Source organism: Marmota flaviventris, chromosome 2 (genome assembly GCF_047511675.1).
Source record: "Marmota flaviventris isolate mMarFla1 chromosome 2, mMarFla1.hap1, whole genome shotgun sequence".
In the NCBI taxonomy this organism is placed as follows: Eukaryota; Metazoa; Chordata; class Mammalia; order Rodentia; family Sciuridae; genus Marmota; species Marmota flaviventris.
This window is the reverse complement of record NC_092499.1, coordinates 175,016,779-175,029,875: the sequence shown is the minus strand read 5'-3', so window position 1 is coordinate 175,029,875 and position 13,097 is coordinate 175,016,779. Positions and strand designations below refer to the sequence as shown.

Sequence of the window (13,097 nt, the reverse complement as noted above, 5' to 3'; positions counted from 1 at the left end):
TCTCTTGGATAAAATACCTGTGAGCAGAAGGGTTCAATCTTAGGGTAAGTGCATGTTTAACTTATAAGAAACAACCTGTTTTCTATAATGATTGTACTATTTTACATCCTACCAGCAATGTAGGAGCACTGCAGTTTGTCCTTATTCAACATTTGGAATGATTGCTTTTTAATTTTAGCCATTCTAATAGGTGCATAGTAGTATCTCACTATGCACTTATTTATTTTATTTTGTATTTGGGATGGGACCTAGGGACACTTGACCACTGAACCACATTCCCCATCCATTTTTACTTTTTATTTTGAGACAGTGTTTCATTAAGTTGTTGAGGCTGGTCTTGAACTAGCAATCTTCCAGCCTCAGACTCACGAGTTGCTGGGATTACAGGTGTGCACTACTGTGCCTGACTCTCCTTGTGCTTTTCATTTTTGTGTCCCTAAGGACTAATGATGTTGAACATTTTTTATGTGCTTATTTGCCCTCCACATATTTTCCATGTGCTTATTTTTTATCCATCTATTTTATTTGGGGAAATGACTGTTCAAATCTTCACCATCACCCACTTTCCAAAACTGGTTCATTTTTCCTTCTTTCCTCTTCTCTCTCTCTCTCTCTCTCTCTCTCTCTCTCTCTCTCTCTCTCTCTCTTTCCTTCCTTCTCCTTCTCCTTCTTCTTCTGTATTAAATTATGGGTGTTCTTTATATATTGTAGGTATAAGTTTTTATCAAATATATGTTTGCAAAAGTTTTCTCCCAGTCAGTTATTAGTCTTTCCAATCTCTTAACAATGCCTTTTGAAGAGCATAATTTTGTTGTTTGTATTTTTTTTAATTTGAAGTTCAATTTATAAGGTGTTTTTTTTTTCCTTTTGGGGATTGTGTCTTTGGTGTCATAGCTAAGAAATCTTTTAAATGTTTTTATTAGTCATTACAGTTATATATAATAGTGGGGTTTGTTTTGATATAATTATACATGCATGGAATTAATTTGCTCCATTCCAGTCCCTACTTCTTCCTCTTTCTCTCCTTCCTCCCCTTTATCTCTTCCTCTGTTCTACTGGTCTTCCTTCTATTTGCCACTATTTTACTCTACCTTCTGCATATGAGAGAAAATATTTGTTGACTTTCTGACTCTGGCTTATTTTGCACGTTCTCCGGTTCCATCCATTTACCAGTAAATACCATAATTTCATTCCTCTTTATGACTGAGTAAAACTCCATTTTATATATATATCACATTTTATTTTTCCATTCATCTATTGATGGAAATGTAGGTTGGTTTCATATCTTGGCTATTATGAATTGCACTGCTAAAAATACTGATGTGTCTGTAACACTTAATATGCTGATTTTAGTTCTTTGGAATAAATACCAAGGAGTTAATAAATACCTGGGTCATGGTGATTCCATTCCTAGTCTTTTGAGGAATCTCCGTGTGCCTTTCCAAAGTTGTTGTACTAACTTGCAGTCCCACCATCAACATGTGAGTGTACCTTTTCCCTTACATTCTCACCAGCATTTATTGTTATTTCTATTCTTGATAATTGCCATTCTAACTGGAGTGAGATGAAATTTCAATGTAGTTCTGATTTGCATTTCTTTGATTGCTAGGAATTTTAAATATGTTTCACATAGTTTTTGGCCATTTGTATTTCTTCTTTTGAGAAATGTCTAGTTAGTTCTTTTTGTTCATTTGTTGATTGGGTTATTTATTTATTATTTATTTTTGGTGCTAAGTTTTTTTGAGTTCTTTATATATTCTGGTTATTAATCCCCTGTCAGAGGAGTAGCTGGCAAAGACTTTCTCCCATTCTATAGGCTCTCTTCATGCTCTTGTTTCCTCTGCTGTACAGAAACTTTATAATTTGATGCCATCCCACTTATTGATTCTTGGTTTTATTTATTGAGTTTCAGGATCTTGTTAAGGAGGTCAGTGCCTACACCAACATATTGGAGTGTTGACTCTATGTTTTCTTCTAGAAGTTGCAGAGTTTCTGGTCTAATTCCCAGGTCTTTGATCCACTTTGAGTTGACTTTTGTGCAGGGTGAGAGATAGGGATCTAGTTTCATTCTTCTACATGTGGATAACCAGTTTTCTCAGCACCATTTATTAAAAAGACTATTGTTTCTCCAACATGTTCTTAGTACCTTTGTTGCGTATCAGATGACTACTCTGCTTGGTAACGGTCTTTTTAACGGTCTATGTAGGTTTATCTCTTGTGTCTTCTATTTTATCCCATTGGTCTTCATGTTTGTTTCCATGCCAATACCATGTCCAGAAATATTTCTCAAAGCTGTCCTTTCTCTATTATACCGCCTTTACTCCTTTGTTAATAACGTGTTATATACATATGGATTTATTTCTAGATTCTTTCTTCTGTTCCATTGATCCATTGGTCTGGCTTTTATGCCACTACTACATTGTCTTGATTACTGCTGATTTATAGTAATTCTTGAAATTAGGTAATATAAGTCCTCCAACTTTGTTCTCTATTTTCAGAACTATTTGACTATTCCACATTCTTTTTATAACCATATGAATTTGAGCATCAGCTTCACATTTTTCAGCACCAACAATAACAAAATAGTGGGATTTTGATCAGGATTACATTGAATTTCTAGAGCAATTTGGGAAAATAGTATCTTAATGGTATCTAGTGTTCTAACCTGTGAAAAGGTGTTTCTCTTCATTTATTTAAATCTTCCTTCATCTCCTTCAACAGAATTTTACCATTTTTTGGTGTATGAGTCTTTCACATCCTTCATTGAGATTTATCACTAGTTTATTATTTTCATGCTTTTGTAAATGTTATTTTAAATTTCAATTTCCAATTGTTTGTTTCCAAATACAAATGCTTTTTGTAGCCTGCAAAATGGATCTTGTAACCTTCAGCCTTGCCAAACTCACTTATGAGTTCTAGTAGCCTCTTAAAGATTCCATCAGGTTTGCTACAGAGACAATTATGTCACCTGCAAATAAAGACATTTGTATTTATTACTTTCTAATCTAGATGCCTTTTATTAATTTTTCTTGCCCAGTTGTACCAGTAGACTTTCCAGGATAATGTTGAATAGTAGTAGGAAACATGGATATCTATCTTATTCTGATCTTGGGGGCAGAGCATTTGGATTTTCACCATTAGATAAGCTATGGGTTTTTCATAGATGTCCTTGATCAGGTTGGGGCACTTTCCCATTATTTTTAGTTACTAAGAATCTTGCCCTTCTCCCATGATTGTAAAACTGGCACAAGGTCTCTTAGGTATTTTATAAAATCCCCTTGAGAAAGACTTCCCTAGGATCCTCAATTCCTAACCAGTGTTTACCAGACATTTTCCATAGTAGGGAGTTCTAAACACTGTCAACTATCTGTCTCAAAGTTCTGCAATATTTTGTCTACCAGTTTGGTAATAGCCACCCACTGAGTAGACCATGCCATGTAAATTATACAGAAGTAATAAGCAGTTTTTAAAATAATTTTCCCTAAATGACAAAAACACATACAGAAGAAAAACAACACAACATCATTGTTAAAATAAATACACACACACCTACTATTTTTAACCACTGATGTTAGATTTTGTCAAATGCTTTTTCTGCATCTATTGAGATGCTCATAGTTTTCTAATGTGAAACTGATCCAACATTACCCAAATAAACTCTGCTTTGTAATGGTCTTTTTAATATGGTTGGATTCAATTTAATAAAATGTTGTTTAGAACTTTTGCATCCCTGTTCTTGATGAATATTTGCAGTTTTCTTATTATTTCTTTAGTTTGATATCAGGATAATGTTGGCATAATTTGAATTAGTTGGGAAACATTTCCTTTCCTTCAATTCTTTGCAAGAGTTTTATAGAATTCATATCCTTTTTTGGTAGAATTTACCAGTGAAACAATCTGGGCCTGAAGTTTTCTTTGTGGGAAGGGTATTAACTGTAATCTCAAAGTTTCTAATAGATACAAGCAGTTATCTGTTTCTTCATGAATGAACTCTGGCATTTGTGTCATTTAAGGAATTTATCCAGTTCTTGTGAATTGTTGAGTTTTTGTTTTGTTTTACACTGGGGATTGAACCCAGGCTTGCTTTTTCACTGAGCTACATCCCGGTCCTTTTTATTTTTTATTTGAAACAGAGTCCCAGTAAGTTGCTGAGGCTAGCCTCAAACTTGTGATCCTCTTGCCTCAGATTCCCAAGTTATGGGGATTACAAGCATGTGCCATAATGCCCAGCACAAATTATTGAGTCTCTTGGCATTAAATTGTTCAGAATATTTAATATCTCTAGAACCTGTGTTTATGTAACCACTCTCATTTCTGATATTGGCAAGTTGTGTCTTCTTTTCCTAATCACTTTGGCTACAGATTTATACATTTTATTGATCTTCCACAAGAACCAGTTTTGAGTTTTCATTGATTTTTCTCCATTGTTTTTCTGTTTTCATTTAATTGATTTCTATTTTGATATGTATTTCTTTTCTTCTGCTTACTTTTATTCAATTTCCTCTCCCTTTTCTGGTTTCTTAAGGTAGAAGCTAAGTCATTGATTTCAAATCTTCCATTTGATCTAACTTAGACTTTCAGGGGTATACATTTTGCTATAAACATTGCTTAAGGGATGTAACACAAATTCTGATATGTTGTATTTTCATTTTCATTCAGTTTGAAATACTTTCTAATTTCCCTTTTGAGATCATTTTGACTCATTCATTGCCTAGTTTCCAAAAATATAAAGATTCTTCTACAGTCTTTCCATTATTGATCTCTAATTCTATTGTTGTCAGAGAGCATACACTTTGTATGACTTGAATCCTTTCAAATCTGTTGAGACTTACAGAAAATGGCATACCTTTAAAAAAGATTTTGTGTGTACTTGTGGAGAATGTATATTCTGTTCTTATCGGTGAAGTGTTCTATAAATATTGAACAAAATCATGGCAGTTGATAGTTACTAAAGTCTAGTATATCCTGGCTAATTTTCAGCCTATTTATTCTATTATTGAAAGAAGGGTATTAAAATCCTTGCCCATTATTGTGTTTTTGCATATTTCTTTTTGAGTTTTGCCTCATGTAATTTGAGATGTTGTTATTAGGTGCATAGGTGTTTGGGCTTATCATATCATCTTGTTTAATTGACTTTTATCATAGCATTTAGGAAATCTACTTTGATACTATATGGTTACATCAGCTTTCTTTCAACTAGTGTTAGCCTTATAAATCTTTTTCTAAACTCTTACTTTAAACCTATTTATGCCTTTATATTTAAAGTGCATATATTAGAAGAGCATATAATTGGGTCTTTTAAAAATCCGATATGATATTTGCTCTTAATTGGGATATATAACCCATTTGCATTTAATGCAGTTATTGATATAGTTAGGCTCAGCCTGAGATATGTTTCCCATTTGTTCTATCTCTTCTTTGTTCCCATGTTTTCCTTTCTATAATTTCTGTTGCTTTTTAAAAGATTATTTAGCATTTTAAAAACTATTCCATTTTATTTTCTATATTGGCTTATTAACAAAACTGCATTTTATTAATCTAACTATTTATTTAGAATTTATAGCATATTTCTTTAACTTATTACAATATACCTTCTATTATACCACTTCTTATATAAAATGCTGTTGCTGTCATGAATTTTATTTTTTGTTTTAAAATCTACTATCCATTGCTATTGTTAAAACAATTTAAAAAAATTTTTAGTTGTTGATGGACTTTTATTTTATTCATTTATTTATATGTGGTGCTGAGAATCAAACCCAGTGCCTCACACATGTGAGGCAAGCACTCTATCACTGAGCCACAACCCCAGCCCTTAAACCAATTATTTTAAGAAAATTTAAATCATATGAAAAATATCTTATATATTTAGCCATTTAGTTAACATTTCCTGTGTTTTTTTTTTCATTTCATTTTGCTGCTCCACATTTCATCTTCTATCACTTTTCTTATGCCTGAAGGGCATCCTTTAGTATTTCTTGCATTATTTTTAAAAAACATTTTTGCTGAGTATAGAATTCTAGGTTGATAGTCGTTTTGTTTTTTTAAATGTTGCTCCATTTTCTTTTCTCTTGCATTTCTTTGTTCTTCCTTCCTTAGTAATTGTTAATTAACTTCTTAATTAACTAATTAATCAATTTACTTATTTATTTATTTTTGTTATGAGGATCAAACTCACGTCCTTGCAGATTCAAAGCATGTGCTCTGCCACTGAGCCATGTCCCCAGTCCCCTCTCTTTCATTTCTGATGAGCAATTTGATATCATCCTTATGTTTGTTCCTCTGTACACAACATGTCTTTTATTTCTGTTTACTTTTAAACTTTTCTCTTTGAGTGACATCATTATGATATCATATTATGATTATGATATACGTTGATAGAGTTTTCTTCGTATTTTTTGTGCTTTGATTGCCCTGATTTTTTTCTTTTTTTAATTTTTAATTAATTTTTTCCCTATGTTCATTTTGGAAAGTCTCTACTGTTATGCTTTGAGTTCCCTAGTCTTCTTCTGCAGTGTCTTGCCTACAGTTCATCCCATCACATGTCTACTTTAAAATCTCATATATTGGAGTTTTCATCTCTACTAGTTGGATTTGTATCTTTTATATATCTTCCATGTCTCTACTTAAATTTCTGAACACATAAAATACTGTTGTAATAATTCCTGTGATGTCCCTGCCTGCTAATTTTAACATCTGTGTTTATTTTGAGTCAGTGTCAATTGATTATTCTCTTCACTATGGGTCTAGTTATTATTTTATATTCTTGGATTTGTTGTTGTTTTGGTCTTTTATTTGTTTTCATTTTGGCATGCCTGGTAATCTGTAATAGGATGTCAGATATTGTGAATTTTTCTTATTGGGTGGTAGATATTTTTGTATTTATGTTCATCTTGAGTTTTGTTCTGGGATATAGTTAGGTAACCTGAAAGCAGCTTTATCTTTTCAAGCCTTGCTTTTACAATTTGTTAGATAGGATGCTCAGTCTAGGGCTAATTATTTCTCACTGCTAAAGTAAGAGCTTCTTGAGTATTCTGTCCAGTGCCCCATGGATGACTTTTTTTTTTTTTTCAGTGTAGGGGGTAGAAACAAGCACTATTCCTATCCCTTTGTAAGCATCAGGACTTCCTGTATTTAGTTCTTTCCCTGGCCTTAAGTGATCAGTATGCTACAAATCACTCAAAGGGGGCCCACAAATCTCTGATTCTCTTTATGTGAAGTTTCCTCCTGTCCAATACTCTGTATTATGAAGTGTAATTACCTTGTTCTCTCTGTACTCTCAGCCCCAGCCCTCAACTCTGGTACTCTGCGGGGATGCCCCTCAGTACCTCATGCTGTGCCATAGTCTGGAGACTCTCAAAGCAGCATGCTAGGACATTTTTGAAGTTCATCTTGTCCATTTCCCACCTCTCAGGGATCATGGCTTTTTGTTTTCTTGTATTTATTGTCTTGAAAATTTTGTTTTGTGCATTTTTGTCTGGTTTGCTTTATTTTCAGGATGCAGATAAAAATAGTCTCCGTTACCCCATCTTGGCTAGAAGCTGAAGTATGTTTCTTAATTTCCAAATGTGGTATTTTTCTAGTTATCTTGTGTTACTAATTTCTAAGATTGTTAATTGTGTTGTTCAGATATGTCATTATTCATCATTATCTTCTTGACCCATTAAAAATTGAGAGATCAGGAATAATCTCCCACATGAGTTTTGGGCTTGTCCCTATGTTTCCATCAATTTTTGAATATCTTATTAAGAATGAACTAGTTTGTTTTCGTTGTTGTTGTTTGGGGTACTGTTTAACCCAGGGGCACTCTGCCACTGAGACACATCCCAGACACTTTTTTTTTTTTCATGTTTTACTTTGAGACAGGGTCTTGCTAAGTTGCACAGGGTCTTGCCAAATTGCTGAGGCTGGCTTTGAACTCAAGATTCTCCTGCTTCAGCCTCCTGAATTGCTGGGATTAAAGGCCTGGCTAAGAAAGAACTAGTTTTTTAAAACCAGTAACTTCCCTCTTTATTGTATCTTTTATCAGTGTTTATTGACTTTATTTCTAGTAATACTTGTTTCAAAGTCTATTTTATCTGATATTATTTATAGGTTATGCCACCTTACTCTTCATTATGTTTGTCTCAGATATCTTTCTCCATCCATTTATTTTCATCATTCAACCAATTATGTGTTCTCATGTTTCAGACGTTTCTTTTTTAATGTCATGTTGCTAGATGTATTTTTTTTGGGGGGGTACTGGAGATTGAATTCAGGAGTGTTTTGCCACTGAGTTATATCCCTAGGCCCCTCCTCCATTTTTTTTTTAATTTGTTCCTCCTTTAGTGAAGACATCTGGGTTTTGGGTTCTGATCCAACAGGCATTTCCACATTATAGATATATTAGCCCATATTATTCTAGTGGGTTTGTGTTATTTTAAAATTTTTACTACAGACAAAGGCACAAAATACATCTTAGCCATTTTTAACTATACATTAAGGAGTGTACAGTGTATTCAGTCCAGTACATTCACGCTTTTTTTGTAGACGATTTCCAGAGCTCTTCATCTTGCAAAACTGAAACTCCGTACCCGATAAACAACTGTTCCCCATTTCTTGTTCCCCTGTCTCTCAAATCTGTCTTTACAAATTTATCTACGCTAGATACCTCATTAAAGTGGGTTCATATGCTGTTGGTCTTGTTGACTGTCTTGTTTCATTTAGTATATTGTCCTCAGAATATATTATCCATGTTATGGTATACTTCAGAATTTCCTTCCTTTTTAGGGCTAAATAATATCCTTCTGTGTGTGGTGTGCGTGTGAGATGTTGTATATATCTATTCATCCATCAGTGAATACATGGGTTGCTTCCACCTCTTGGCTATTACAAATTGTACTGCTATAAACATGGGTATACAAATATCTCTTTAATACCCTGCTTTCTATTTTTCTGAGTGTCTATCCAGAAGTAGAATTGATCCCCAGACCTTTTTAATTTTTATTTTGAGACAGGGTCTCACTAAGTTGCTGAGGACCTTGCTAAGTTGCTGAGGCTGGCCTCAAACTTGCAATCCTCCTGTCTCAGCCTCCTGAGTCACTGAGATTATAGGCATGTGCCACCATGCCCAACTTCTAGTCTATTTTTTTAACTAGAAAGTTTATTCCATTTACTCTATTGAGATTATTGATTTTCTCCAGCTCTATTGAAATATAATTAACAAATAAAAATTGTATTTCTTTAATATGTACAATGTGTTTTAACTATTTTCTACCATATTACTCTGTGCTGTTTGTTCCATTTTTCTGTTTCTATACCCTTTAAGCAACAATTCCCCATTTCCAGTTGCCCCAAGCTCCTGGTAGCCACAATGCTACTATCTTTTAGATACCTCTATAAATAGTCATATATTATATGTCTTTTTCTGACTGGCTTATTTTAGCATATTGTCCTCAAGGTTCATCCACGTTACAGCATGCGATATGATTTCCTTCATTTTTAAGTTCAAATAATATCCCATATATGTGTATGCCATATTTTGTTATATACTATATATTAATAACACGTTTTATTTATAAACATCTCATTGTATGTATACACCACATTCATCTATCAATGAACACTTGAGTTGCTTCTGTCTCTTGGCTATCATGAATAATGTTGCTATGAACATGGGTATACTAATATCTCTTTGAGAACTTGCTTTCAATTATTTTCAATATATAAATAGAAGTGGGATTTCTGGGTCATATAATAGTAATGTGCATGCTAATGTGCATGAGATGATATCTTATTGTACTTTTGATCTGCATTTCTTTAATGATGTTGAACACCTTTTCATATACTTCTTGACCATTTGGACATCATCTTTGGAGAAATGCCCACTGAAGTCTTTTACCCATTTTTAAAATCAGGTTATTGGAGTTTTTATTGTTGAGTAGAAATTCTTTATATATTCTGGATATTAACCCCTTGTCATATCCATATATATGTACATATATACACACACATACCTACACACACACACACACACACACACACACACACACTCAATATTGAGTTCACTGCTCTTCACATTCTAGATGACTCTTGTCAGCTTCCCCAAGCACTCCTATTGAAGCTCCCCAACTAGCTTGAAGTAGAACAAAAGCATCCCACACACCCCAGGGCCTCAAATATGCTAAGCAAGTGCTCTGTCCCTGAGCTACATCCCTATCCCCCTGGGGACTATTCTTATGGCTCCAATGATCTCCATAACTTCTATACCAAATTCTTTGACCACAGGAGAAATTCCTAACCTGAGGTCTTTAAGAATTCCTTTGGGTCCACAGATAGAATTCAGGGTGAACTTAGGTGGGAAAAAGTGTACACACACACACACACACACACACACACACACACACATATATATTATCTCCTCTATTCAGGAAACCTTTAACATTTCCTTTGATGGAGCGAACAGGCAACAGACAAGAAGAATATCAGCACTGTGTGTAATTTTGTCACCAGAATAGTTAATTTTCATATCATAGTAGAATTTCTGAAGACATTTTAAAATTCTTTATGCTCATTGCTACTTCAAAATTACTATAGTTGTTATAATGGCTTCTAGATCTTTAATGAATTAACAAAGTATTATATAACCATATCACCATTTAAAATATATTGTAATAACTGTATTTCAGGATAATTGGTTTCCTTTATAATCTTATGTTTTATTTCATATGTATGGAAGCATTCTGAGAGTGGATCTAGTAGAGGCCATCTCACACACACATACATACACACACACACACACAATTAAGTATTCCTGATTAAGGGCCCTCCCCCACTCTTGAGAGCTTTTTCATGACAGTTCACAGCCAGCCATCCTCAAAGAGCCTGGATCTAGTTGATGAAAAGCAGGCCTGCTGCTTGTCCTAAATAAGCTCTGGAGGAGGGTCAGCTTCCTCAGTGGCCCTCACCAGCACTGTCCCTGCTCAGCTGCCCAGGATGAGCTTGCTGCTCCCAGCCTGTTGCTGTTACACTTGACAGGTTGAGTTCAGTGTTGATTTTGCTGCTGTTCACATTCGAGGAGACTCTTGTCAACTTCTCCAAGCAGTTCTGTTGAAGCTTTTCCACATACCCGAAATGAGACAGAAGCTCCCCATGCACACCCCTTTGAGATGAGATGAGAGCTCCATTCAGTACCATTCCTACTTTTCATTGTAAAGACGGATGATGAGCTCAAGATCACAAGCCCATTTCACATTCTGTTGCCAGGTACCCTAGGTGGTCCAGCTGCTACTGGGTTGTGCCTAACTCTAAGGCCTCAGTGGAAACCCAGATGAAAAGCATCCATTCTCACACCCTATTATACAAATGGTAGCAGTGGTTTTAATATTTATAAACCAACAATCTCCCTGGAGGCAGAGCATGAGACAGAGACTCTTGTGCAAGGGATTTATGGAGGAAGAGCCTTCAGGAGAAGGTGGGTGAGGGATGTGGGACAGGGCAGAGGAGTAGCTGAGCAAGGATGTGGATGGAGCTGGAGTCTAGGCCCAGGCTGATCTGCCTGGGAGCTCTGGCGTGTTGATTCCGGCCTGTGAAATGGGCTAGCCTTTGGCATCCCTATGAGAGCAAGTCAGTCATAGGCTGCAGGCCAGCCCTGTGGTGGGGGAATTATCCCCCAAGCATTTCCAGGTGAGGTGCAGCTGGGTGAATGCGCTGACCTGCAGTATTAGTTTCCGTGGGCCACCATACAAATCCCCGCAGACTTGATGGCTGAAAAGAAAAATCTATCCTCTCATAGTTCTGGAGGCAATAGATTAAAATCAAGGTGTTGGCAGGGCCAGGTTCCCCTGATAGCTTGAGGGGACAATCTTTCCTTGCCTCTTCTGGCTTCTGGTGTCTGCTGATAGTCCTTGGGGTCACATCACTCCAGCCTCTGCCTTTGCTTTCCAGCGCCTCCCCATCCTCTTCTGTCTGGTCACCCCTTGCCTTATAGTTGTAAGGATCTCTGCCATTGGATTTAGGACACACTCAGATAATTTGGGATGATTGTAACTCAAAATCCTTAACTTAATGATTCCTACAAAGACCCTCTTTCCAAATAAGGTTACATTTGCAGGTTCTGGGACATAGACAAGTCTTTGGGGGACACAATTCAACCCACTACACCCTGTGAAGATGTCTGGGGTGAAATATCAATAATATCTCCTACACAAGTAGTCCTCAAGCCAGTAAGTCACTGGTATAAGTTCAGTGGGATCTGCTGTTCCCTTAGCTCCCAGGGAGACTCCTGAGGACACACACAGAGCACAGTTCCCTTTAAGCATGCCGAAGCTGGCCTGTTCACCTCTTGTGGAAACAGGACACACGGAAGCTGTCAGCTGGGTGGCCGCTCTGCTGGTAGAAATCTTTCTTTTGCTCCTTCCCCAGATTTCTTGTAGACCATCCTGTTCATCATTGTTCTAGTCATAGAGTCTGTTTCCTCCCTCTCCAATCAGCCCTGCCATGGGATGGCCCTGCCTAGGTTAGGGTAATCTACTGTAACAGAGTCCCCAAATGCAGTGTCCTCACTGTTAGTCTGGTTCTGTCTCCCAAACAGTCCAGAAGTAGTCACACTGGGGTGGTTCTTCTCCATAAAGTCATCCAGGACCAACTGTCTTGTCCCTGAAGATGACACCTTTATCTGCATAGTCCAGGAAGGTTCAGAGGCACCAAAGGGGTTTAGAAGAAATGGGGCGAGCAGCGTCCTTACAGAGAAATGAGCTAAGGTCACACCTCACTTCTGGTCATGCTGCTTGCCAGAGGTTTGTCACGTACCCACACCTCCCTGCAAGGGAGGCTGGGGAAGGTAGGCTCTTAGTGGGCCTCCCTGAGTCCAAGTCAAACTCAGAGGATTCTGTCATGAAAAGAAGGAAGGAATGTGGTAGCAGGTACAGTGGGCATTCTCTGCCACAGACACCTTCTGTCTGGCCGTTCTCCCTGTCCTTCTTCCTATGAACAAACTCAAGTTTTCCTGTGTCCATGGCTACTAGACGCCTCTCCCTCTTGAGTGAGTCCCTGTGGTATCCTTTTTAGAACAGGGGGCTGGCACAGAACCAGGCCTCACTCCGCCTGTGACTTGAGAG

General features: G+C 36.5%; 1 protein-coding gene across 1 annotated transcript in view; it reads left to right on the top strand.

Moving 5' to 3' along the window:
• The window catches only part of Ebf4 (EBF family member 4), a 63,843-nt gene that overhangs the window by 23,459 nt on the left and 27,287 nt on the right, over positions 1-13,097 (top strand). The window lies entirely within an intron of this gene.